Genomic DNA, 27,749 nt, shown 5'->3' on the forward strand with positions numbered 1-27,749 from the left:
CTGGCCCTGGAGTCAGGAGTACCTGAGCTCAAATCCGACCTCAGACACTTAATAATTAGCTATGTGGCCTTGGGCAAGCCGCTTAACCCCATTTGCCTTGCAGAAAAACCTAAAAAATAAAAAAAATATATATATACTAAATCATTATTGATTAGAGAAATACAAATTAAAACAACTCTGAGATATACCTCACACCAATCAGATTGGCCAATATGACAAAAAAAAAAAGGAAAATTATCAATGTTGGAGGATATTTGGAAAAACTGAGATACTAATGCCTTATTGATGGAGTTGTGAATTGATTCAGCCTTTCTGGAGAGCAATTTGAAACTACACCCAAAGGACAATAAAACTGTGCATATCCTTTGATCTAGTAATATATACCAAAGAGATCATAACATTGGGGAAAACCCACATGTACAAAAATATTTATAGCAATTCTTTCTACAGTGGCAAAAAATTAGAAACTGAAGGGTACCCATCAAGTGGAGAAAGGTTGATCAAAATGTGGTATATGTATGTAATGAAGTAATATTGTTCTTAATAAATCATGGACAGTCTGGAAAGATTGGCATGAACCGATGCTAAGTGAAATGAACAGAACAGAAGAACATTGAAGACACTAACAGTAACATTCTGCTATGATCAACTATGATGGACTTGCTCTTTTCAGCAGTAGAATGATAAAAGACAATTCTAAAGGACTTGTGATGTTTCCATTCACATTCAGAGAAGTCTGAATGCAGACCACAGCATACTAATTTCAATTTTTAAAATTTGTTTTATGCTTTATGTTGTTGGGAATTTTTTGCCTCTCATGATTTTTCCTCCTCTTGTTCTGATTCTTCTTTCACAACAAGATTAATATGGAAATTTTAACATAGTTATACATGTATAATGTATATTAGATTACTTGATTTAAGGGGAGGGGGAAGACAGGGAGGGAGAAAAAATGTGGAACTTAAAACCTTACAAAAAATGAATGTTGAGGGGCGGCTAGGTGGCGAAGTGGATAGAGCACCTGACTTGGAGTCAGGAGTACCTGGGTTCAAATCCCAACTCAGACACTTAATAATTACCTAGCCATGTGGCCTTGGGCAAGCCACTTAACCCCATGGCCTTGAAGAATCTAAAAAAAAAAAATGAATGTTGAAAATTTATCTTTACATGGAGTTGAAAAAAATAAACATATTTTTTTTTAAAAAAGAAGCAAAACAATGATTAAGGTTAAGGGGAAAGGAGAAAGAAAAGACAAATAGGAGGAAGATAGGATAGAGGGAAATAAAAAGTTTTTCATGTTTGTTTCTCACTCATGATCTTTTTTTCTTCTTAGTTCTTAGAAATTAGTTCTAATTCTTCTTTCACAATATGTCCAATATGAAAATATGTTAAACATGATTGTACCATCTATATCAAATTGTTCACTGCCATGGGGTAAGGGGAGGAAAGGGAAGGGTGGTAGAAAAATGTGGAACTCAACGGCTTGCAAAATGAGGAATGTTAAAAACTATCTTTGCATGTAATTGGGAAAAAAGAAAAACAAAGAAAAAACATGGAAAGACTTAACATGAACTGATATAAAGTGAAATGAGCAGAACCAAACAGAACGTTGTACATAGGAATATCAATATTGTAAGATAATATACTGTGAATAAATTAACTATTTTCCGTAATGCAATGATCCAAGAAAATTCTGAAGACTTATGATGAAAGGTGCTATCTACCTCCAGAGGGGAAAAAACTGATGGTATCTGAGTGCAAATACTTTTCCTTATTTTTAGGTTTTTGCTAGGCAAATGAGGTTAAGTGGCTTGCCCAAGGCCACACAGCTAGGTAATTATTAATTGTCTGAGACAGGATTTGAAACCCAGGTACTCCTGAATCCAGGGCCGGTGCTCTATCCACTGCGCCACCTAGCCACCCTTTTTTCTTTATTTTCTTGGGGATTTTGGTCTGTGTTTTTTTTTTTCACAGCATGACTTATATGGAATATGCTTTTCACGACTACTCATGTATAACTTATGTCAAATTGCTTGCTTTCTCAATGGGAATAGGGGAGGGAGAAAGGGAATTTGGAACTCAAAATTTGAAAAACTATTAAAATTGTTTTTACTAAAATTGTAATTTAGAAAAAAATTAAAATATTTTTTAAAAGTATCTTCTTTAAATCTTTCCAGTCACTCCTCTTTGCTCACGTGCACTAATTCATGATGAATGAAGACAAATTTGAATAGATTGGGTAAAAGATTTTAGAATTGGGGGCCCACTAGGTAGCAGTGGATAAAGCACCAGCCCTGGAGTCAGGAGTACCTGGGTTCAAATCCGGTCTCAGACACTTAATAAATACCTATCTGTGTGGCCTTGGGCAAGCCACTTAACCCCATTTGTCTTGCAAAAACCTTAAAAAAAAGATTTTAGAATTGAGTAAACACTCTTAAGGTTCTCTAAAGGACTAAGGCTCACCTATTTGTTTTCCTTTAACAGACTGTATCAGATTTATTGAGCATAATGATTACTTAAACTTTGGTAATCCAATTAAAAAGGAAATCGCAAGAGGGAAGGGAATGTTTTTGGTATCCTCAATGCTTAGCATTGTTCCTGGCACAGGGTTGGTACTTAAATATTGATTGACGTTGAATGAATAACCATGCATAAAGAACAAAAGTCTTTCACACCATCAAGAAGGAAAAGCTTGAAGATAATTAAAATATTAACAAAGCAGCATTTTAGTCACTCTTTTCACCAAAGAATTTGGCTGAACAAAATCAGGAAAACAATTAAAATATTGAATTAATTTTAAACGAATTGTTCAGTTCTAAAGGCCCTCAAGTTGCTGACATAAAACAAAACAAACAAAATCATGGAACACACACAAAAAAAAAAACCAACATAGAGCATAAACAAACAAAAATAAGCTTCTAGTGCCCTCATCTGGCCAAGTTCTGGAATGGCTTATACAAAATGTAATGCAAATAACTGGGAATCTGGACCCTAGTGGTGGAAAATTACATTCTACGCTCCTCTGCCCCTTCAGTTTATATATAAATAAAACCTGGTTGAAATGAACGTTGAATGAAAACAAAGTAAAGACTAACAGAGTGCTTTCAGTGGGGGGGAGGGGGGAGGGAAGCAAGACTGGGGGGAAAGGGGGGAAATGTAAAACTCAAATAATATCTTTAATAAAAATAAATTTAAATTAAAAAAAGAAATGAACATTGAAAATAATATTTTGGGGGGAAATATTTCTTAGCAAGGCAACCCACAGACCAAAGAAGTAAGTAAAAGGATATAGAAATTCATTGTACTCAGAAAGGAAGCCTCAGAAATTTCATTGCTCCACAGCAGACTGAAAAATACATAATCACTTCAAAAACTTCATTTAAACATGTTTCTAGAATTTCTAGAATTAAGTTTCTAGAAAAACTTACTTTCATTGCTTCACAAAAAAAAAAAAGAACAGAACAGAATTGCATCACAAAACGAATTTTCATCTAGGGGGTTGTATTTTTTCCAGGGAGGACAATGTTATAACTAAGGTCCACATTTCTAATGAAGTACTCTAGCAACATCACATATATAATTAAGAGACAGGTGGAAATGATCTAGATCCTCTGAACTCTAAAAGCAACTTTTGTTCCATTGTATCATGGTGCTTCTTAACTTAATGGGTTCCTCCTCCCTAGAGGCTTTTAAGCAAAGTTTATATGGCCAGTAATAAGATCATTGACTGTAGAGTGCATATTTACTCCACTGAGATCCTCTGAATCATTGAATGGGTTGGTCTCAAACTGCAAGTTTCAAGTATAGTGCCAAGGGATCTCTCCTTATTCCACATGACATTATAGACTGAGCACTGGAAGTAACCACTGAGGTCATCTCATCCAGTCCCTTCCTTTTACAGATGAGAAACACTTCCATTAATGAATAGGATAAAAGAAAAATACTATACTTAGCAAATATGTAGATGTTGAAAAATATAGTAATATATTAGATGATAGAGTTAAGCTTCTAAGAGCTTTTAGTAGTTTAAAATAAACAGCTAAATCTAATCAGATGAAAGTTAACAAATGTAAAGTTTCATGCCTGGGTTCTATAAATCAACTTTATAAGTAGATGAAGTTAGACAAAAGATCATGTAAAAACCCTCTAGGAATTTTCATTAGCTGGAAAATTCAATATGGATCAATAATGTTCACACAAGGCTCTCCATAGTTCTCTTTCCTACCCTGTAATATAGAGTTTGGTTCTGGGGACCATATTTTATTAAAGGCATTGACAAATTAGAAGGTATCCAGAGAAAGTGAACCAAATAGGGAGAGTTCTCATATCTCGGTATATAGCAATCAGTTAAAATAACTTAGGATATTTGACCTGGAGAAAAGGAGACATAAGAAGTATGATAACTTTCTCCAAGTATCTGTAGGGATATCAAATGGAAATAGAATCATATTTTGGATAATAGTACCATAAATTTATAGTTATAAGGGGTCTTAGAGATCAGTTGCTGAACACAACAAACTCATGTTCAGATGAAGCCCAGATATCTTAAGGGATTTCCCCAAGATCACATAAGTATTAAGTAGCAGAGCTGGGATTTGAACATAAGTCTTCTGGAGCAGATGGCCCAATGGATAGAATGCCAGGACTGGAGTTAGGAAGTCATCTTTCTGAATTCAAATCTGGCCTTAGACACTAGCTGTGTGACCTTAGGCAAGTCACTTAACCCTGTTTGCCTCAATCTATAAAATGAGCTAGAGATACAAATGACAAACCACTCTGGAATCTTTGCCAAGAAAAACCTAAAATGGGGTCATGAAGAGAGTTGGATATAACTAAAACAACTGAACAACAAAGAACTTCTGACTCCTTCCACTATTCAATAAAATTCTGATTGGCACTAAAGAATTGAACTAAGAGCAATGGATAGAAGTTGCAGAAGAACAGTTTTAGGCTTGATGTAAGGGAAAACTTACTGAAAATTAAAGTTATCCAAAAATAAAATAGCTTATTTAAAAACAGAGAAGTTTTTTTGGTTTTATTTATTTTATATTATTACAATAATTTTATTAGACCCCCCCCCCCCAGAAGATGAGAAACCTCAAGAATAGTGAGAGAGAATAAAAAAATTGTATTTCAGTCTATGTTCAGATTCCAGTGGCTCTGAATCTGGGGTGAGTTGCCTTTTTATCAAAAAACATAGAGAAGTTTTTAAACAAAAGCTGAAAAACCACTTGCTTGGGATATTGGAAAGTTAGTTCCTGTTCAGGTTGGATTGGATAGCCAAAGGGATTTCTCTCAACTTTGCAATTCTGGATATAAGATAAATAAAATGAGCTACTATTTTAAACAATTGGTTGGAAATAAATGGAATTTGTTACAACATGAAGTGATATAGTTTGAAAGTATAAACGGGTTAATAGAAATTAAAGGAGTTTTTGGGAAACAGGTTATTTAATAGAAGCTTGAGAGAGCTAAAGCATTTTTCTGATGTCCCTGACATTCAATTTAATATAATGAAAAGATCACTAGATTTAGCATCTGGAAAAAATCTATATTCAAATTTGCTTTTCAGGGGTGGCTAGGTGGTGAAGTGGATAGAACACCGGCCCTGGAGTCAGGAGTACCTGAGTTCAAATTCGGCCATGTGGCCTTGGGCAAGTCACTTAACTCCATTGCCTAACAAAAAAACCTTAAAAAAATTGCTTTTCATCCTTATTAGTACTGTGAGAATAGACAAATCACTTGACCTCTTGTGTGAATTGTCAGTAGAACATTTGGTAAAGGCTACTGAGGTGGTTTTTTTCAGGGTCTACCTAAGAACACTGTTGTGTCTATACTTATGTAGCTTGAGACAAGAGTTTTTCCGTCTTTCCCTTTCTCTCTAACAGCCCTTCTTTCTTGGCAATTCCTTCAGTGGCAGGTGGACTGGGACTGTCCTTTAAGGGAGAAGAAGGCAATTTAGTGTCCTTGTCATTTAAAGTAAGATGAATTACATCAGAAATTTTTCATGAGTTCCTCTGGGGAATGCTGATCCCCTTATGGTTGTGTTTGAGGTGGAGAAGAGGAGTGTTTTATTTGAGTTAGTATCCTTTTTTAGTTGATTCTTTTAATTTCTTAGCCATTAAGATTTTTTTAATTGAATTTTATAGTCTCCAAGTGCCTCATGGCATTTTAACCCATGAGTCTGAATCATTGGACAGGTCTATAATATCCCTCTAAGTAAACTCTCTGTAAAATAGATTTTATAACAGATTGTTATGAAGTTTAAATGAGATGTTGTAAAATGCTTTCTAAACCTTAAAGCACTGCATAAATATCATCTATGTCACAAAACAATTTAAAACATGTCCAAAACATCCCTTGATGTCTTTTTCAAAGAATACTAGATAGTCAAAGTGAACCAAAGATTTTAATAGCGCTATAATATGTATATTAAAAATGTTCTTAGCACATTTGTGCTAACAAGATTTATATGTGGTAACAAGGTATGTATCCAATGATTGGTGGATGATCAAATGCAGTAGAATATTGCTGCATTGTAAAGAATGATGACTGTGAAGAATCCAGAGAAACAAAGGGAAGATTTAGATGAAGTGATGCAATGGAAGAAACAGAATTAAAAGAATACATGGGAAGACTGCAATAATGTAAATAAAGTGAATACCTAAAGATAATAAAATTCTGGTAAAATAGACCATTGATGTTAGGGTCAGACCATCAAAGTTAAAGGATGTATCACTCCTTTCTGTTAATAATTAATGGACTAGGGGTGGCTAGGTGGCACAGTGGATAGAGCACTGGCCCTAGAGTCAGGAGTACCTGAGTTCAAATTCAGCCTCAGACATTTAATAATTACATAGCTGTGTGGCCTTGGGCAAACCACTTAACCCAAATGCCTTGCAAAAAATCTAAAAGAAAAAATTAATGGACTAACTTTCAGGAAATATATGATTTGTCAGTTGGGAAGTATCTATTGTGTCAAAGCAAATGCATCAATACACTTAAAATTTTTTAAATCCTAAGCTGTGTGGCCTTGGGCAAGTCACTTAACCCCATTGCCTTGCCAAAAAAAAATCCTAAAAGAGGTCTAAGAATCCATTAAATACTTGGAAAATAAAACATTCCTTCTATAAGGATAAAGATAATATTTTAATAATAAAGGATCTAAATTAAAGATGGCTTGTTTCAAACATTGAGGGTAGAGCAGATCAATGTTGCAAAAATGTTGGTTCTGGAGCAAATAGCTGGTGCAGTAGAGCAAGCACTAGTCCTGAAGTTAGGAGGACTTGAGTTCAAATATGGCCTCAGACACTTAATAGAACCTAGTTGTGTGACCTTGGGCAAGTCAATTAACTCCATTGCCTTGCTAAAAAAAAAAGTTGGTCCTTTGCATAATAATTTACCTAACTTATTAAATAAGAATAAAAACAATAGATTTGTCAGTGAACTGAATAAAATTATGTTTTTAATGTAACTCCTAGGTTTTTAAAAATTAATTTTTTATAAGGCTGCCATTTTTATTTTATTTTTTGGTAAAATTATTATTTCTATGATTTGTTCTTTGATCCATAGTTTCTTGAGGATTATATCCTTTAGTTCAATTTAAATTTGAAGCTTTCCTTTAAATGTACCTTGACTATAATTTTATTGTATCTCAGTCAATAAAAGATGACTTTAATATGTCATCTTTTCCACATGTTTTAGCATATAGTCAAAATTTTTGAAGTTATCATGAAAAATAATTGGAATTTGAGGGATGCCCATTAATTGGGGAATGACTGAACAAGTAAAGTGCATGATGGTTATGGAGTAGAATTGTTCTGTTAGAAATCATGAGTAGTTGAACTTTAGAGGAGCATGGAAAGACTTGCATGAACTGATGCTGAATGATGTGAGTAGAATCTAGAGAACATTACACATTAACAGTGAGTGGGAGAAGGCTTGATATTTCTTCAGTAGAATATTATAGATTAGAGATAGTTGAACTGTGTGTTATATCTCTTCTGCTCCTCCTCCCCGACAAGCAACTTCCAGGGTCATGACAGAAATATAAAGAAACAAGATGGCGACAAGAACGGATTGTGTCTTAGGCGCTCTCTCATACAACTCATAAACTAAGGACTCTAACTAAATTTTCCAGAGATAGAACCCACAGAGGAACCCAGTGAGGCAGTTCTCCTACTCAAGGTAACCTGGAAAAGAGCAGAAAGGCTCTGCTCCCTGGGGTAGGAGGGGTGGCCCACCAGAGGGGTGGCCTGCCAGAATGAAAGAACTTCTGCCTCCCGGAGGCAGCCCCAGGGCGCTGGGAGCCGAGGCTCACAGCAGCGGGGGGAATCTCCTGAGCTACACTCCGGGGAGCACTGGGCACAAAGTGGAGGAACAGCAGGGGACCTCTGCCAGAGTGAGCATGTGGAGCCCAGTCCTCAGGGTACAGTCCAGATCCAGGAACAGAAGCAGGCAGAGATGGTAAGCAGGAGCCCACAGGGCATGAGCCCATTGAACCTAAGGAAAGGAGTGAAAAGTAACGGCAGAGCTCTGCCCCTGGAACAGGACTCTGGGGCTCTGACCACATTCAGATCCTGATCACAGTCTAGGCCCCTCATAGAACAGCAGCCCCCCCCCCCCACTTCAGCCCCATGGCAGAGGGGAGCGCATATGGTCATTCACAGACCAGGAGGGAGGACAGAGCCTCACACACTGAGACCCTTGTGGGAGTGTCCCAAAAAGCTCAGGAAGCACCCCAAAACCAGGCTCAGGTTGGGAAAATGAGCAAGCAGAGAAAAAAGAGGAAGACCATTGAGAACTATTTTTGCAAATGAGCCCAAGAAGGATCAAAATACTCAGTCTGAAGATGAGGAAGCACAAGCTCCTGCATCTAAAGACTCCAAGAAAAACAGAAATTGGGCTCAGGCTATGACAGAGCTCAAAAAAGACTTTGAAAAATCAAATGAGGGAGTTAGAAGAAAAACTGGGAAAATAAAGGAGAGAGATGCAGGAAAAACATGAAAATGAAGTCAGCAGCCTAGTCAAGGAAATCCAAAAAAAGGCTGAAGAAAATAGCACGCTAAAAACCAGCTTAGGTCAAATGGATAAAACAGTTCAAAAAGTTATTGAGGAGAAGAATGCTTTAAAAAGCAAAATTGGCCAGATGGAAAAAGAGATAAGAAAACTCTCTGAGGAGAACAAATCCTTCAGACAAAGAATAGAATTCAGGGAGATTGATGAATTTACTAGAAATCAGGAATCAATACTTCAAAACCAAAAGAATCAAAAATTAGAAGAAAATATGAAACATCTCATTGAAAAAACTGATATGGAAAACAGACTTAGGAAAGATAATTTAAAAATTATTGGAATACCTGAAAGTCATGATCAGGAAAAGAGCCTTGACATCATTTTCAAAGAATTACTACAGGAAAATTGCCCTGATATTCTAGAAGCAGAGAGCAAAATAGAAATGGAGAGGAATCCACCAATCCCCCCGAGAAAGAGATCCCAAAAAACCAACCCCTAGGAATATTATAGCCAAGTTCCAGAACCCCAAAATCAAAGAGAAAAAATTACAAGTAGCCAGAAGGACACAGTTCAAATATTGTGGAGCTATAGTCAGGATCACACAGAACTTAGCAGCAACTACATCGGAAGCTTGCAGGGCTTGGAATATAATATACTGGAAGGCAAAAGAGCTTAAAATGCAACCAAGAATCAACTACCCAGCAAGGCTGAATGTCCTCTTCCAGGGAAAAAGATGGACTTTCAACCAACCAGGGGAATTTCAAATGTTCCTGTTGGAATGGCCAGAGATGAACAGAAGGTTTGATCATCAGATACAGTACTCAGGTGAAGCATGGAGAGTGGAGGAGAGGGGGAAAATATGAGGGACTTAATGATAATGAACTGCATGTATTCCTGTATAGAAAAATGACATTGATAATACTCATATGAATCTTCTCAGTTAATAGAGCAGGTAGAGGGAGCTTTATAGTTGAAGCACAGGAGAAAGCTGAATTTGAAGATAAAATATGGTGTAAAAATGGAGTCAATAGAAAAAAAGGGAAACGTAATGGGAGAAAGAAAAAGGAGAGGGGAATAGGCCAAGATATTTCATATAATAAGATTTTTCTTTATTATATGGAAGGGGGGAAGGCAAGAGGGAATGAGGGAATCTTTGCTCTCATCAGAGGTGGCTAGGAGAAGAAACAGCATATATACTCAATGGGGTATAGACATCTGGAGTAAGAAGAAAAGGGGGAGATGGGGGAAGGGGGGGTGTGAGTGATGGAGGAGAGGATGGACCATGGGGGAAGAGTGGTCAGATATAACACATTTTCCTTTTTACTTCTTGCAAGGGGCTGGGATTGGATGGCCTCAGGCACCATAGGGCCAGGTGTATGCTGGGCCTAAGGGGTGGTAGGGGGCTCAGGGCCTCTTGGCCCCAGGACCAGGGATCTGTCTGCTGCGTCACTCAGTGACCCTACAGCAGAGTCAGAGTGAAAGGAGAGAGAAAATATAGTACATGGTAGGGGAGAAATACGAAAGGAGGGAGTTGAGATCAGCAATGGCAACGGTGGAAAAATATGGAAGTAACTTTTGTGATGGACTTATCATAAAGAATGTGATCCACCCATGACAGAGTTGTTGGTGTTGGAACAAAGACTGAAGCACATTTTTATTATTATTATTTGGGGGGGGGGTGCAGAGCAAATGGGGCTGGGGGGCCTGCCTGGGGCTGCATAGTAGGGTGATAGTTGGGTGTCTGAGGACAGATTTGGACCCGGGTGCTCCTGGCTCAAGGGACAATGCTCTGTCTGCCACCCAGCCACCCCTACTATTATTACTATTTTATTTTATTTTGGGTCTTTTTTTTCTTTTTTTGGTTTTTGCAAGGCAGTGGGGTTGGGGTGGCTTGCATGTCACACGGCTGGGTGATTGTTGGGTGTATAGGGCCGGATATGGGCTTGGGTGCTCCTGGCTCCAGGGCTGCGCTCCGTCCACTGTGCCACCTGGCCATACCTACAATTATTACTATTATTTTTTTAAATTTTAATTTTTTTCTCTCCCCTTTATTGCTCAAGTGAATCTATATTTTGTGGAGGAGGGTATTCTGTTTACTCTTAAACAAGAATATTTTATTATGTATAAAAAACATTATTTGTACAAAAAGAATAAATAAATATTAAAATCATCTTTAAAAAGTCAACTGCCCCTGTTTTATCTGTTGAAGTCTAGATGTCCATATATTCCTTGGGATAATCTTGTCTCTGTTTGAATTATATGTTTTTTTCTTTAGATTAAAGAGTTTAGTTTGTAAAGACCACATTGCTCACTGATGAGGATGATTTAGTGGGCGGGGGGGATCTCGTTAGAGTCTTTAGTCCCTTTACTTCATTCTCTGTCTTTAAGGTGGGGTCCCTTTCTCAAGAATCAAATAAAGCTCTTTCTCTTCATACCTTGAGAAATCTCTGAAATTTATTTAAGTGGCTACATTCGTCCCACACAACAACAATAATGTGAGATGATCAACTATGATGGATCCAGCTCCTCTTAGCAGTTCAGAGAGCTAGGACAATCCTCAGAGACCATCCACATCCAGAGGAAAAAACTAGAGTCTGAATACAGAGCAAAGCATGCTATGTTCACTTTTTTAAAACTTCTTTAATGTTTTCCTTCCTTTCTTATGGTTTTTCCTTTCCCCTTAGTTCTAATTCCTCTTTCACAATATGACTAATTGTAAATATGTTAAACAAAAAATGTACATATACAAGTTTTACCAGACTGTTCACCACCACGGGGAAGAGGGAGAGAAAGGAGGGTGATAGAAAAATGTAGAACTAATAAATTAGGAAATGGATAAATGTTGAAAAACTACCATTGTATGTAATTGGAAAAAGAAAATAAAATTTCAATTAAAAAAGGGTATCGTGCGAAGTTGAGAAATGCATGTGCTCTTTCTGATTTATATTCAAATATTACTAGAAGTCTATCATATCTATTAATGACCTTAGATACAGTTCCCCTATATCTAAATGAGGTTCAACACAATTGTAGCTTTAGTGTTTTATTTCTTCTTTGACCTACTCATTACTTAGAAATTTATTATTAAATTTCATGGCGCAGTAGATAGAGCACGAGTCAGGAGTACCTGAGTTCAAATTCGACCTCAGACACTTAATTACCTAACTGTGGGACCTTGGGCAAGCCACTTAACCCCATTGCCTTGCAAAAACCCTAAAAAAAAAAAAAAAGATGTATCTTTTGTTTCTCCTCCTGGAACTGATTACCATTTTTATTGTGGGCTAAATCAACATCTGCCATTTTTGTTAGGTAAGGGGGGAGGACAGGGAAGATACTTAAGCTAGAAATTCAACAGCCCTTGGAGACCCTCACCTAGGGGACTATCTCTGGCAGAAAGTAAGATGTTTACATTTTTCCTTCCCCCACTCCCTGGCAAGGTTTTGTAGAACCAGTATCTACCTTGAGGGTGAAGAATGAGTTTAACTGAAATCTCATAGAGAGTAAGTAATATCAGTTGGGTCTCATTAAAATCCCCATTGTCTTTACCAAGAGGAGGGAAGTATGTTTCTGTCTCACCACAGATTCTCTGATACCAAGATTTATTATTATAATTAATCAGTTCAGAGACCTGATAAGGTTTTTATTAGCATTATTATCATCACTGACTAGATTGTTTTAATAGTTCTGCTAATTTTTTCTTCATCAATTCCTACAAGTCTCCCCAAGTTTCTGTAAATTCCTCGTGTTCATTATTTCTTATAGCTAATAATATTCTATTCTGGGTATATGGAATGGAATGGAAAAACATTTATTAAGGGATTAGAACACTGGGCCTAGCTCTGGGGATGCAAATAGAAAACTGAGATAGTTCCCACTTTCAAGGTACTATAATTGGGGAAGACAACACATAAAAAGATTTGTTTAATGGCAGATGAAAAATTCAGGTGGTATTAAAATTCTGGCAGGTAAAAGGGCAGTCAACAATTATTTGTTCAGCATTTTGAAAGGAACTGTGCTAAACACTAGAAATAGAAAAGAAAAAAAAAACATGAATTCTGCCCTCAAGGGTCTTACATCCTAATGGGAAAACAAACTGATCACCAACTACATCCACAGATGTATTCAGAGAAACTGGGAGGTAATCTCAGAGGGAGGGCAGATTTGAACTGTGTCTTGAAGGAAGTCAGAGAATGGAAATGAAGACTGAGAGCACTTTAGTCATGGGGAACAGCAAGCCAGCAAAAAAGGCTTGGAGTTCATATATGGAAAGGCTGTATGTGAGAAGCACAGAAAGACTTGCGTGGACTGATGCTGAGTGAAGTGAGTGGAACCCAGGGAACATCATACAGGTTAACAGCAACATGGTGAGATGATCAGCTCTGATGGATGCAGCAACTCCCAGCAGGCCAGAGACCCAGGACAATCCTCAGGACAATCTACATCCAGAGGGAAAAACTATGGAGTCTGAATGCAGAACAAAGCATACTATGTTCACTTTTTTAAAGGTTGCAAATGCATGAATGTTGAAGAACTACCATTGTGTGTAATTGGAAAAATAGGACCAGTGGCCCTGGTCACAGACTATGAGGAGAGATGTGACCAGATGTGGCCATAAAAGCGTATAAAAAAGGGTCTTTCAAAAGAGGTTTACATGTGATCCTGGAGGTAATAGGAAACTACTTGAGGTTTACCTAGGAGAGGAGTAAGATGCTTTAAATCTATGCTTTGGCAACTGAATGAAAGATGGGTTAGAGTAAGGAGAGGAGAATAGACCAAGCAAAAGGGTGTCACAAAAGTCCAAGCATAAAACGATAAGATACTGTACCAGGATGGTAAATGTGAAAGAAGAAAGATGTTGCAAAAATAGAAATTATTTGATGTGATCACATATTAGATGTATGGGATAAGTGTCAGTTGAAGTTGGCAACAAGATTGCTAACCCAGACAACTGGCAGAATAGCGACATCCTTGAGAGTAATAGGAAAGTTTGGAAGAGGGAAAAGATGTGGGAGGGAGAAAGACATGGAGTTTTTTGATATATTGGGTTTAAAATGTCTACATGATAACAGACATCTAATAGGGAATTTCTAATGTGAAATTAAGAAAAATGTTAAGACTGAATAAAAAGGTCTGAAAATCATCTTAGAAATAACAATAATAAACTTATTCTCAAATACTGCTCTGTTCTAGTCACTAAACTAAGGGCTTTACAAACTATCCCTTTTGATCTGCTGATCATCCCTGGGTATCATCCTTGAGAAGTAGATGGTATTATTTTTGTAATTTTACAGATGAAGAAATAGATGAGGCAGGCAGAGGTAAAGTGTCTGGATAGAGATCTCACAATTAGTAAATGTCTGAGGCCAAATTTGAATTCAGATCTTCCTGATTCTAGATCTAGGGCTTTATTCACTGTAACACTTAGCCATCAGTAGTATGACTGAATTCATGGGAAGCTGATGAGAGGATATGGAGAGAAGGGGACAAAGGATAAGGGTGCCTTGGAGACATCTACTAACTGGTATGGCCTGAATGAAGATTCATCAAATGTAGTGAGACAAGTATGAAAATTAGGAGAGAACATTATCATGAAAACCTTTGAAGAAAAGAGTATCCAGGGTGCATGTAGAAGGGTTTGCCTTGGCATGGAAAAGGATCATCTCTTCCTTGAGAGAGAGGCAGAGGAGGAGAAAGCATGGGAAGGCATCTGGTGTGAAATAAGGGAGAAAAGAGACTTTTCAACAAAAGGCTTCATTTTTTTTCCAATGAAGTATAAGTCAAGATTCTAAGATTGAGAGAAGGGATGTGCATAGGAAGTTTGAGGAGGTATGAAAAGGTTTGGCATAGCCAATGTGGTGATTGGAAGAGTAAATAGATTAGAGATTGTGGCAGTGAGGGTCCAAGATGAGGTCATGTAACAAATCTGTAATGGACCCAATATTCAGTAGAGCATGAAAAAGAACAGTTGTAGAAGACAGTGAGAACAATCCAAGGTTGGGACTGCACAAAAGGCATATTCATGATAGACTAAGCAGGGGAGAGACCACTATGGGGAGGATAATGTGGAACTGAAATGGTTTCCCAAAGGCCTTTAGTAGGGAAGGGATGGGAATATAACAACTCATGGTGAGGGGAAGAGGTGTTGAACATGGAACTGAAATACCTTTAAAGGAAGGTTCAAGTATACGTAAAGGACCTTTCTTCTCTTTCCTTGATCTCTTGGGAATAAAAGCTTTGCATTCCCAATGACTAATAAAGAATGGTGTCCATATCTGGACAGAGATAATGTGTTAATATTATAAGAAAATCCATTTTTGGATATGATCCAGATAGGAATATTTTGATTGACTATGCTTATGTGCTTAAGGGGGTAACTAGGTGGTACAGTGCATAGAGCACCTGACCTGGAGGCAGGAAGACCTGGGGTTAAATTTGACCTTAGACATTTACTAGTTGTATGACCCTGAATAAGTCACTTAGCCTGTATGTCTGTTTTCTCATCTGAAAAATGGAAATGATAATAGTACCAACCACCCAGAGTTGTTTTTAGAATCTCATGAGAAATAATGTGAAAATACTATAGCACAATGGCTGGTCCAGAATAAGCATTATTAGTGCTTTTTAGTGAGGATGATGAGGAGAAAGAATTTTCTTTCTCTTAAGTGGTGGAGGGGAGGATAAGAAAACGAATGCTTGATAATTATAAAAAATAAAGTATTGACTAAGTCATATATCTGAGCTAGAGTGGAGGAGTAGTTAATGAGAAATAAGTGAATTGAGGAATTGGGAAGGTAGAGTGTTTGAGGGAATATCAATATGTATATTAAAGTTCTCTCATATGAGGGCCAGATTTGAGGTGGAAAGATTATTCTGATAAATAATAGCTATCAGAGTCTTGAAAAGGTGATAAATAGGTTTTAAATTAACATAAAAGGAGATTACTAAATGATGGTGGAAGACGGAATCAGGAACTGACAATTGGGGGGGGGGGGGCAAGGACTAACTTCCCTGGCAATGACAATTTATTTAATTCATCACCAACTAATGTAATCCACTGACTTTCCAGGGCTGTTTTTTTTTAATGAAAAAGAGGGCTACAATGGTTATTTTGATAGATAAGGACCTTTATTTATGTCCTTGATCTCTTTAGGGGATATATGCTCAATAGTAGTATTGTTTGGCCTCTTTGGACATATATAAGGTGTTGAGTAATATTTCTTGCATAATTTTAAATTATTTCTGAGGATGATTATACTAATTCACATTCCCCTCAACAGAGCCAGGTCTCCCTCTAGCATAGACCACTTCTATCTTTTGACATCTCTAACTGTTTTGGGGGAATGGGAAATGGTGAAGTGAAATTTCAAAGTTGTTTACATAAAATAAATTTGGATTTCTCTTATCAGTGATGATGTAGGTTGTGGGTTGCAATTCATTTGAAACCTGTTCATGTCCTTTTATTTATTTCCCAAAGGAAATAGATGGTTGGCATAGTGGATAGAGCTCTGGATTTGAAGTTATGAAGATCTGGGTTCAAATTCTCCCACAGGCACTTACTACCTATTAGCCTGGACAAATCATTAAAACATATACCACAGTTTGTTAAGCCAGCTTCCTCATCTATAAAACAGGAATAATAGGCTTTATTTACAAGGTTGTCAAGAGAATAAAATGAAATAGATTTAAAGTGCTTTGCAAATCTTTTTTTTTAAGATTTTATTTATTTTGAGTTTTACAATTGTTCCCCAATCTTACTTCCCTTCCCCCACCCACAGAAAGCAATTTGCCAGTCTTTACATTGTTTCCATGGTATACATTGATCCAAATTGAATGTGATGAGAGAGAAATCATATCCTTAAGGAAGAAACATAAAGTAAAGGAGATAGCAAAATCAGACAATGAGATATCAGTTGGTTTTTTTCTAAATCAAAGGTAATAGCCCTTGATCTCTGTTCAAACTCCAGAGTTCTTTCTCTGGATACAGATGGTATTCTTCATTGAAGACATCCCCAAATCGTCCCTGATTGTTGCACTGATGGAATAATCAAGTCCATCAAGGTTGATCATCACCCCCATGTTGCTGTTAGGGTGTACAGTGTTTTTATTGTCCTTTGGGCATGGTTCCAGACTGCTCTCCAGAAGGGTTGGATGAGTTCACAGCTCCACCAACAATGTATTAGTGTCCCAGATTTCCCACAACCCTTCCAACAATGATCATTGTCCTTTCTGGTCATATTGGTCAGTCTGAGAGGTGTGAGGTGGTACCTCAGAGAAGCTTTAATTTGCATTTCTCTAATAAGTAAAGATTTAGAGCAATTTTTCATATGACTATGGATTGCTTTGATCTCCTCATCTGTAAATTGCCTTTGCATATCCTTTGACCATTTGTCAATTGGGAATGACTTTTTTTAAAATTTGACTGAGCCCTGAAGAGATGATGAAAAAGGGTAAAAACATCACTTGTACAAAAATATTCATAGCAGCCCTGTTTGTAGTGGCAGAGATTTGGAAATCAAGTAAATGTCCTTCAATTGGGGAATGGTTTAGCAAACTGTGGTATATATATATATATATATATATATATATATATATATATATATGCCATGGAACATTATTGTTCTATTAGAAACCAGGAGGGATGGGAATTCAGGGAAGCCTGGAGGGATTTACATGAACTGATGGTGAGTGAGATGAGCAGAACCAGAAAAACACTGTACACCCTAACAGCAACATGGGAGTGATGATCAATCTTGATGGACTCTCTCATTCCATCAGTGCAACAATCAGGGACGATTTTGGGCTGTCTGCAATGGAGAATACCATCTGCATCCAGAGAAAGAACTCTGGAGTTTGAACAAAGACTAAGGATTATTAACTTTAATTTAGAAAAAAAACTGATATCTTATTGTCTGATCTTGCTATCTCTTATACTTTATGTTTCTTCCTTAAAGATATGATTTCTCTCTCATCACATTCAATTTGGATCAATGTATACCATGGAAACAATGTAAAGACTGGACAAATTGCCTTCTGTGTGGGGGTGGGGGGAAGGAAGTAAGATTGGGGGAAAATTGTAAAACTCAAAATAAAATCTTTAAAAAAATTAAATTTGACTCAGTTCTCTGTATATTTTGTGATAAATTATTTACTTATTGTGCTTATTATTTGATAGATTGTTTCCCAGTCTACTACATTTCTTTTGATCTTGGTTACAGTGGTTTTGTCTGTGCAACAGCTTTTTAATTTAATGTAATCAAAATCATCTAGTTTGTTTTTAGGATGTTCCCCACCTCTTCCTTAGTCATAAACTGCTTCCCTTTCCATAGATCTGACAGGTAAACTACTCCTTGATCTTCTAATTTGTTTATAATATTGTTTTTTAAGTCTAAATCTTGTATTCATTTTGAGATATCTTGGTATAGGGTGTGAGGTGTTGGTCTATTCTAAGTTACTTCCATACTAGCTTCCAATATTTCCAGCAGTTTTTATCAAAGAGAGAGTTTTTATCCCAATAGCTGGACTGTTTGGTATTGGCTAAGAAATAGAGTGGTGGACCAGTGGAATAGACTAGGTTCAATAGCAGGAAACAATTATAGTAATCTGCTGTTTGATAAACCCAAACAGTTTTGATGAGTGATGTTTTATAATAGTAGGGCTAAGTCACCTTCTTTTGCACTTTTTTTTACATTGAATCCCTGGAAATTCTTGACTTTATTTCTCCATATGAATTTACTTACCACTTTTTCTAATTCATTAAAGTAACTTTTTGAAATTTTGATTGGCAGGGCACTAAACAGGTAGTTTAGTTTTGATAGAATTGTCATTTTTTTTATATTAGCTCGACCTATCCATGAGCAGTTGATGTTTGCCCAGTTATTTAAATCTGATTTTGTGTGAGAAGTGTTTTGTTAATTGTTTTCAAAAAGTTTCTGAGTCTGCCTTGGCAGGTAGACTCCCAGGTATTTTATATTGTCTGAGGTTACTTTGGGATTTCTCTTTCTAGCTCTTCTTGCTGTATCTTGCTAGTCATATATAGAAAAGTTGAGGATTTATGAGGGTTTATTTTATATCCTGCAACTTTGCTAAAGTTGCTAATTGCTTCCAGTAGCTTTCTGGATGATTTCTTGGGATTCTCTAGGTAGACCATCATGTCATCTGCAAAGAGTGAGAGTTTTGTCTCTTTCTTCCCAATTCTAATTCCTTCAATTTCTTTTTCTTCTCTAATTGCTGCTGCTAACATTTCTAATACAATATTGAATAGTAGTGGTTATAATGGGCACCCTTGCTTCACCCCTTATCTTATTGGGAATGCCTCTAGCCTCTCCCCATTGAATATAAAGCTTGTTGATGGTTTCAGTTAGATACTGCTTATTATTCTAAGGAACAGTCCATTCAATTCCTACACTCTCTAGTGTTTTTACTAGGAATGGATGCTGTATTTTGTCAAAAGCTTTTTCAGCATCTATTGATATAATCATAAACCTAGCAGTTTTCCTAATATTAAACCAACCCTGCATTCCTGAGATAAATCCTATTTGATCATAATGTATTATCCTAGTGATAACTTGTAATCATTTTGCTAAGATTTTATTCAAGATTTTTTGCATCTATATTCATCAGGGAGATAGGTCTATAATTTTCTTTCTCTGCTTTAACTCTTCCTGGTTTAGATATCAGCACCATATCGGTGTCATAGAAAGAGTTAGGCAGAGTTCTGTCTTTCCCTATTTTTCCAAGGAGTTTATATAGAATTGGAACCAGTTGCTCCTTAAATGTTTGGTAGAATTCACTTGTGAATCCATGAGGTCCTGGAGATTTTTTCTTAGGGAGTTCAATGATGGCTTGTTGAATTCCTTTTTCTGAGATAGAGTTGTTTAGATATTTAGTCTCCTCCTCATTTAACCTGGGCAACTTATGTTTTTGTAAATATTCGTCCATTTTACTTAGATTATCAAATTGGCATACAGTTGGGCAAAATAATTCTGAATTATTACTCTAATTTCCTTCTCATTGGTGGTGAGTTCACCATTTTCACTGATGATACTAGCAATTTGGGTTTCTTCTTTCTTTTTTTTTAATCAAATTGACCAGAGGTTTGTCAATTTAATTGATTTTTTCATAAAACCAACTTTTGGTTTTATTAATTCAATAATTTTTTCTTTCAATGTTATTAATTTCTCCTTTACTTTATAGAATTTCTAATTTGTTATTTAATTGGGGGGTTTCAAATCTGTTCTTTCTCTAATTATTTTGGTTGCATATTTAGTTGGTTGATTTCCTCTTTCTCTAATTTATTCATATAAGCATTTCAAAATATGTCCCCTGACAGCTGCCTTGAGTGAATCCCATGTTTCATTATTGTCATTATCTAGGATAAAATATTTAATTCTTTCTATAATTTATTGTTTGATCCACTCATTCTTTAAAATGAGGTTATTCATTTTCCAATTAGTTCTGGGTCTATATCTCCCTGGCCCAATATTGCATATGATTTTTATTGCATTATGATCTGAGAAAGATGTATTCACTATTTCTGCCTTTCTGCAGTTGATTATTAGGTTTTTATGCCCTAGTACATGGTCAATTTTTGTGTAAGTGCCATGGACTACAGATAAAAGAAGGTATACTCTTTTCTATCTCCATTCAATTTCCTCCATACATCTATCATATCTAGGTTTTCTAACAATCTATTTACCTCCTTAACTTCTGCTTTGCAAATCTTAAAAGTGATATGCAAATATTGGCTTTATTTTTGTTGTTCTACCTATGGGGACAAGCTCTTAATCTTGTACATGTATATATCTTAAAAATCAGCTATTTTTCTTATTCAACTTGTTCCATTCAGCTGCATTGATTTTATTGTTTTAATTTTACCTAATCAATGGCCTATTTTATCTTTTGTAATCTATTCTGCTTTTTTGCTTCTTCTAACATATCTGAGTCTGGTTGCCATTCTCTTTCATAGAAAAAAGAGAAACAAATTAAGAGTCCATTGGTTCTACCTTCTCTGTATTGTCCCCTATATTCACCTTGGGCAACAATTCTATCATTCACACAACAAGGATTTATCTTTCACCTATTATGTTCCCAGCATTATACTAGGTGCTGGAGATACAAGATAAAACAACTTAGTATCTCCCCTCAAGTATATATTCTATATGCTCTCTGATTTTCCTTTTCTTTCAACAGTTAATGTGGCACAGGATAGAGGGCAGAGAATGTGTTACCTTGAGAAAGTCAGAACCCTATTTGCCTCATTTTTTTCATCTGTAAAATGAGCTGGAGAAGGAAATGGCAAACCACTCCAGTATCTGCCAAGAAAACTCCAAATAGGGTCCCAAAGAGTTGGATACAACTAAAACAACCAAACAAATGTTGTGGCTGGGTCAATAACCTTTTGGTCATTGCTTTTTTAATGACCTTTTGGAAATAGTTCCAAATTACTTCTAGAATGATTGATTTACAGCTCCACCAGCTTTATTTTTTCCTCCATTTTTGCTAATCTGATGTGAGGTAGAGCCAAAGAAGAATTGTAATTTATATTCATTACTGATTTTTTTCATGTGGCAATTGATAGCCTAACTTTTTTCTAAGAATATCTGTGATTATCTATTAAAAATAGCCTTGAGCTTTATTTTTTTTGAGGGGAGGGGCTTGATTTATACAGGTTACAAGTAATAAAGTGAATTAACAGCTTTAATCTTGACTGGAATAAAACAATGGAAAGATCTATTGTACTCCAGAAAGTTTAGATAAAAAGTAATAAGGATTGCATTATTTATCTAGGAAATACATACATGAGAAAATTAATGAATCTGAAACTGAAAATATGGATGGAAACAATTGGGTGAGGATCAAAAAGGAGAAACAAAAATACTATTATTTTGCAGAGTTTTCAACTGAATACCCCCTTCCCCCCCAAACAGTAAGTGAATAAGTTCCTTGAAATAGATTAAAACTATCCCAAAGGAGATAGAACTTGTCTGAACAACTTTAGACAAATTCATCTTGCCTCATTTCATTTTTCACATAGTGGAGGGAGTTTAAAGAAAGAGAAAGATATCTGAAATAAAAAAGGACAGGAAACTAGAGGAAATGGTAGATTCAGAAGAGAAAAATAAATAGTCTAATTTCCACTGTAAATTTTGAGAGTAGATGACCAAAAGTTCAGAAAACTTATAAGTCTCTGACCTATAGGAAAACTTTGCTCAAAAGGAATGAACCTAGCTACAGCTAATTTCACAGATGAAGAAACTGAGGAGAACTGAGCCCCAGGATCATACAGTTATTAAGTGTCTGAGGCTGGATTTGAATGTAGAAAAATGAATCTTCCTGACTCCAAGCCAGCACTCTAACTACAGTCAAGCTCTATTATGTATACTCTGCAGTCAAGATTTCTCTCCAAGTATTTTTTTTCTTTTAGGTTTTTGCAAGGCAAATAGGATTAAGTGGCTTGCCCAAGGCCACACAGCTAGGTAGTTATTAAGTGTCTGAGACCAGATTTGAACCCAGGTACTCCTGACTCCAGGGCCGGTGCTTTATCCACTGCACCACCTAGCTGCCCCTTCCAAGTATTTTTTAATATGGTGAAAGTGACCTTGAAGATGATCTCATGCAATCCTCTAATTTATCAGAGCAAATGAAGCACCCACATTAAATGAATGAGACTTAAGCTGAACTGATATTTGACCCCCAGGATTTTTTTTAACTGTAAAAACTATGTTCTTATAAGTGCAAAGGAGAGGTCCAGATAAAGTACTAACAATTTCCACTGGGAGGTGTTGGGAAAAACTCACACTCAAACCATTTTCAGAGGCTAATGTCTTTCTGGTACCATCAAGCCGTCTAGGCATAACACTAAGCAGCATCAAAACACCAAAGAAAGAGGAAAAAAACCAAACTGCACCAAAAAATATTTATAGTAGTTCTTATTGTTTGCAACAGAGTTGGAAATAAAGAGGATGTTCATCAACTGGGAAATACTAACTAAATTATGGCACATGATTGTAATAGAAAGGTACTTTTGCTTATGAGAGAGTTCAGAAGAGACTGAGAAAATATATATAACTGATGAAGTGAACAGGACCAGGAGAATGTAAACATTAATTGTATTGTAAACAAACTGAAAAACTAAAGATTGCCAATCCATGCAATGACCCATCATGACTTCAAAGGATTTAAGATAATTATTTTCATTTGTCTGAGGGTATAGATTGGAGGTTTGAAGTGAGGTGGACATTTTTATACATGGACACTGCATGATGTTTTGCTTGATTGTATTTACTATAAAATGGGGCAGGGCTTGTATTTTTTATTTTTTTGTAAGGGGGAAGTTGTTTAGGAGAACAGGAAGTTGTAATGCTGATATAAAAAAGAAAAAGAAGGGTAAAAAGCAGACACAAATGGCAATGTTGGAATTTTGGTGATAGAATGTATTTTCTTTTTTTTTTTAAAGAGTTTTAACAGTTTATTTACACTCTGATGAAAAAATCCAAATTATCTTCACAGATAAACATCCACAGTGTCTTTTAGTCCTTCTGTTATGAAATCTCCAGCTCACTTTTTGCCAGCACCAACATTTGCCTTTGCAGTGCCCCTCACTTTCTTCATTCTATTCTTGCGTTCCTTTCACTGCTTTCTTGATGTCTTTTTCTTCTCATACAGACTATGCCTTGCAAGTCTGTGCTTTGGTTCATTTTTCTTTGCATAGTCAAGGGAATCATAAATCATGCCAAAGCCTGTTGTTTTGCCACCACCAAAATGGGTTCTGAATCCAAAGACAAAAATGACATCTGGAGTTGTCTTATACATCTTGGCGAGTTTTTCTTGGATTCCAGTCTTAGGTACTGTGGTCTTGCCAGGATGAAGGACATCTATAACCATCTGTTTTCGCTGAAGAAGTCTGTTTGTCATGAACTTCCTGGTTCTGATGGTTACTGTGTCATTCATGGTGGCGGCCAGCAACTCGAGCAGCAGGAGAGGGAAAGGTAGAATGTATTTTCTTTAAAAAATGTTTTACGGTGCCATGGATAGAGCACCAGCTCTGGAGTCAGGAGTACCTGAGTTCAAACCCCACCTCAGACACTTAATAATTAACTAGCTGTGTGGCCTTGGGCAAGCCACTTAACCCCATTTGCCTTGCAAAAACCTAAAAAAAATGTTTTATATAATAGATTCATATCATATAAAACTTAGTATACAGAAGTGTTCATATCAAATGAGGTCAATAAAATGATTTTTAAAGAAACCAACTTCAAGGGACATTTCAAGTTATTTCTTGGTATTAGAATTTCATTTACAATGAGTTGATCATTTGATTGTCACTTGAGGTGTTTTTATTAATTAGATATTTGTTGCAATCTATATATTCAGTAATTTTTAATAGCTGTCTACTTTGACCAATTTGTTCATACTTTTTGACTCAGAGAGATTAATGATAGGTCCAAGAAGAAAAAACAGAAAGGTCTTACATACCAAAATATTCATTGCCACACTTTTTCTGGAACAAAGAACTAAAAACAAAAGAGGTACCTATTAAATGGGAAATGGTTAAACTATGGTATATGAATGTAATGGAAACAATGAATATGAAGAATTAAGAAAAACATAGAAAGATTTATGAATTGCTACAACTTGGAAGAATGAAGCAAGCAGAACCAGGAAAACAATATAGATGCCAACAATAAAATTGGAATGTTATATAATTTTCATGACCGAGCTTTCAATTCAGAGTTGAAAAACTTCCTTTCCTTAATTGCAGTAGAAGGGGATGTGCAAAATATTGTTTATACAGTCACACAGTGACTGTGTTTGGCTTTGAAGAACTAATTAACTATCCTACTGTATTTTCTTAGTCCTTTCTATGAGAGGCTTTCTGGTAGGGGAAAGGGGGCTACATTTGGAAATGGATATGGTTTAAAAACAAGATATCATTGGAGTACCTAGGTAGCACAGTGGATACAGCATGGGCCCTGAAGTCAGGAGGACCTGAGTTCAAATTTGATTTCAGACATTTAATATTTACCTAGCTGTGTGACCCTGGGCAAGTCAATTAACCTCACTGCCTTGCAAAAACCAAAGACGACTTTTTTTTTTACATTGTCCACTTATGGCAGGGAAATGAACACTTCTCATCCTTTAGCTACACTCTAAGAGTGAACCTTTTCCTATGTTTTTCTCTTGACCCTACCTTAACAAAGTAAAGCATAGATTGCACTTTTTTTAAGACTTTTTTTTTTAGATTTTTCAAGGCAATGGGGTTAAGTGGCTTGCCCAAGGCCACATGGCTAGGTAATTATTAAGTGTCTGAGGCCAGATTTGAACCCAGGTACTTGACTCCAGGGCTGGCACTCTGTCTACTGTGCCACCTAGCCGCCCCCATAGATTGCACTTTTTTTAAAATTTATTTTAATTAAAGATATTATTTGAGTTTTACAATTTTCCCCCAATCTTGCTTCCTTCCCTCCACCCCCCCCACAAATAGCACTCTGTCAGTCTTTACTTTGTTTCCATGTTGTACCTTGATCCATATTGGGTGTGATGAAAGAGAAATCATATCCTTAAAGAGAACAGAATTCTCAGAGGTAACCAGATCAGACAATAAGATAGCTGGGTTTTTTTTTTTCCAAATTAAAGGGAATAGTCCTTGTACTTTGTTCAAACTCCACAGATCCTTATCTGGATACAGATGGTACTCTCCTTTGCAGACAGCACAAAATTGTTCCCAATTGTTGCACTGATGGAATGAGCAAGTCCTTCAAGGTTGAACATCACTCCCATGATGCTGTTAGGGTGTACAGTGTTTTTCTGGTTCTGCTCATCTCACTCAGCATCAGTTCATGCAAATCCCTCCAGGTTTCCCTGAAATCCCGTCCCTCCTGGTTTCTACTATTATTATATATACTGTTCTATAACAATAGTGTTCCATGACATACATATACCACAGTTTGCTAAGCCATTCCCCAACTGAAGGACATTTACTGGATTTACAATTCTTTGCCACCACAAACAGGGCTGCTATAAATATTTTTGTACAAGTAATGTTTTTACCCTTTTTCCTAATCTCTTCAGGGTATAGACCCAGTAGTGGTATTGCTGGGTCAAAGGGTATGCACATTTTTTTTGCCCTTTGGGCATAGTTCCAAATAGCTCTCCAGAAGGGTTGGATGAGTTCACAGCTCCACCAACTGTATAATAGTGTCCCAGATTTCCCACATCCCTTCCAACAATGATCATTATCCTTCCTGGTCATACTGGCCAATCTGAAAGGTGTGAGGTGGTACCTCAGAGGAGCTTTAATTTGCATTTCTCTAATAATTAATGATTTAGAGCATTTTTTCATATGGCTATGGATTGCTTTGATCTCTTCATCTGTAAATTGCTTTTGCATATCCTTTGACCATTTGTCAATTGGGGAATGGCTTTTTGTTTTAAAAATATGACTTAGTTCTCTGTATATTTTAGAAATGAGTCCTTTGTTAGAATCATTAGTTGTAAAGATTGTTTCCCAATTTACTACATTTCTTTTGATCTTGATTACATTGGTTTTATCTGTGCAAAAGCTTTTTAATTTAATTTAATCGAAATCATCTAATTGGTTTTTGGTGATGCTCTCCAACTCTTTCTTAGTCATAAACTGCTCCCCTTTCCATAGATCTAACAGGCAGACTAGTCCTTGATCTTCTAATTTGCTTATACTATTGTTTTTTATGTCTATGTCCTATAACCATTTGGATCTTATCTTGGTAAAGGGTGTGAGGTGTTGGTCTAATCTAAGTTTCTTCCATACTAACTTCCAATTATCCCAGCAGTTTTTATCAAAGAGGGAGTTTTTATCCAAATGGCTGGACTCTTTGGATTTATCAAACAGCAGATTACTATAATCATCTCCTGCTTTTATGCCTAGGCTATTCCACTGGTCCACCACTCTATTTCTTAGCCAATACCACACAGTTTTGATGACTGATGCTTTATAATATAATTTTAGATTGGGTAGGGCTAAGCCACCTTCTTTTGCACTTTTTTTCATTAAGTTCCTGGCAATTCTTGACTTTTTATTTCTCCATATGAATTTACTTACAATTTTTTCTAACTCGTTAAAGTAATTTTTTGGAATTTTGATTGGTAGGGCACTAAACAGACAGTATAGTTTTGGTAGAATTGTCATTTTTATCATATTAGCTCTACTTATCCATGAGCAGTTGATATTTGCCCAGTTATTTAAATCTGATTTAATTTGTGTGAGAAGTGTTTTATAATTGTTTTCAAAAACATTGAGTCTGCCTTGGCAGGTAGACTCCCAAGTATTTTATATTATAGTCTGAGGTTACTTTGAATGGGATTTCTCTTTCTAGCTCTTCCTGCTGTTTCTTGGTAGACATATATAGAAAATTTGAGGATTTATGAGGGTTTATTTTATATCCTGCAACTTTGCTAAAATTGCTAATTGTTTCCAGTAGTTTTTTAGATGATTTCTTGGGATTCTCTAGGTAGACCATCATGTCATCTGCAAAGAGTGAGAGTTTTGTCTCTTCCTTCCCAATTCTAATTCCTTCAATTTCTTTTTCTTCTCTAATTGCTGCCGCTAACATTTCTAATACAATATTGAATAGTAGTGGTGATAATGGGCACCCTTGTTTCACCCCTGATCTTATTGGGAATGCCTCTAGCCTCTCCCCACTAAATATAATGCTTCTTGATGGTTTCAGATAGATACTGCTAATTATTTTTTAGGA

At 36.3% G+C, this 27,749-nt stretch overlaps 1 pseudogene; it reads right to left on the minus strand.

The window, feature by feature from the left end:
- Positions 1-23,450: 23,450 nt before the first annotated feature.
- On the minus strand, positions 23,451-23,977 carry LOC141519166 (small ribosomal subunit protein eS24 pseudogene; annotated as a pseudogene).
- Between the last annotated feature and the right edge of the window lie 3,772 nt (positions 23,978-27,749).

The sequence above is a fragment of the Macrotis lagotis genome, chromosome 1 (genome assembly GCF_037893015.1).
Source record: "Macrotis lagotis isolate mMagLag1 chromosome 1, bilby.v1.9.chrom.fasta, whole genome shotgun sequence".
Taxonomy (NCBI): domain Eukaryota; kingdom Metazoa; phylum Chordata; class Mammalia; order Peramelemorphia; family Peramelidae; genus Macrotis; species Macrotis lagotis.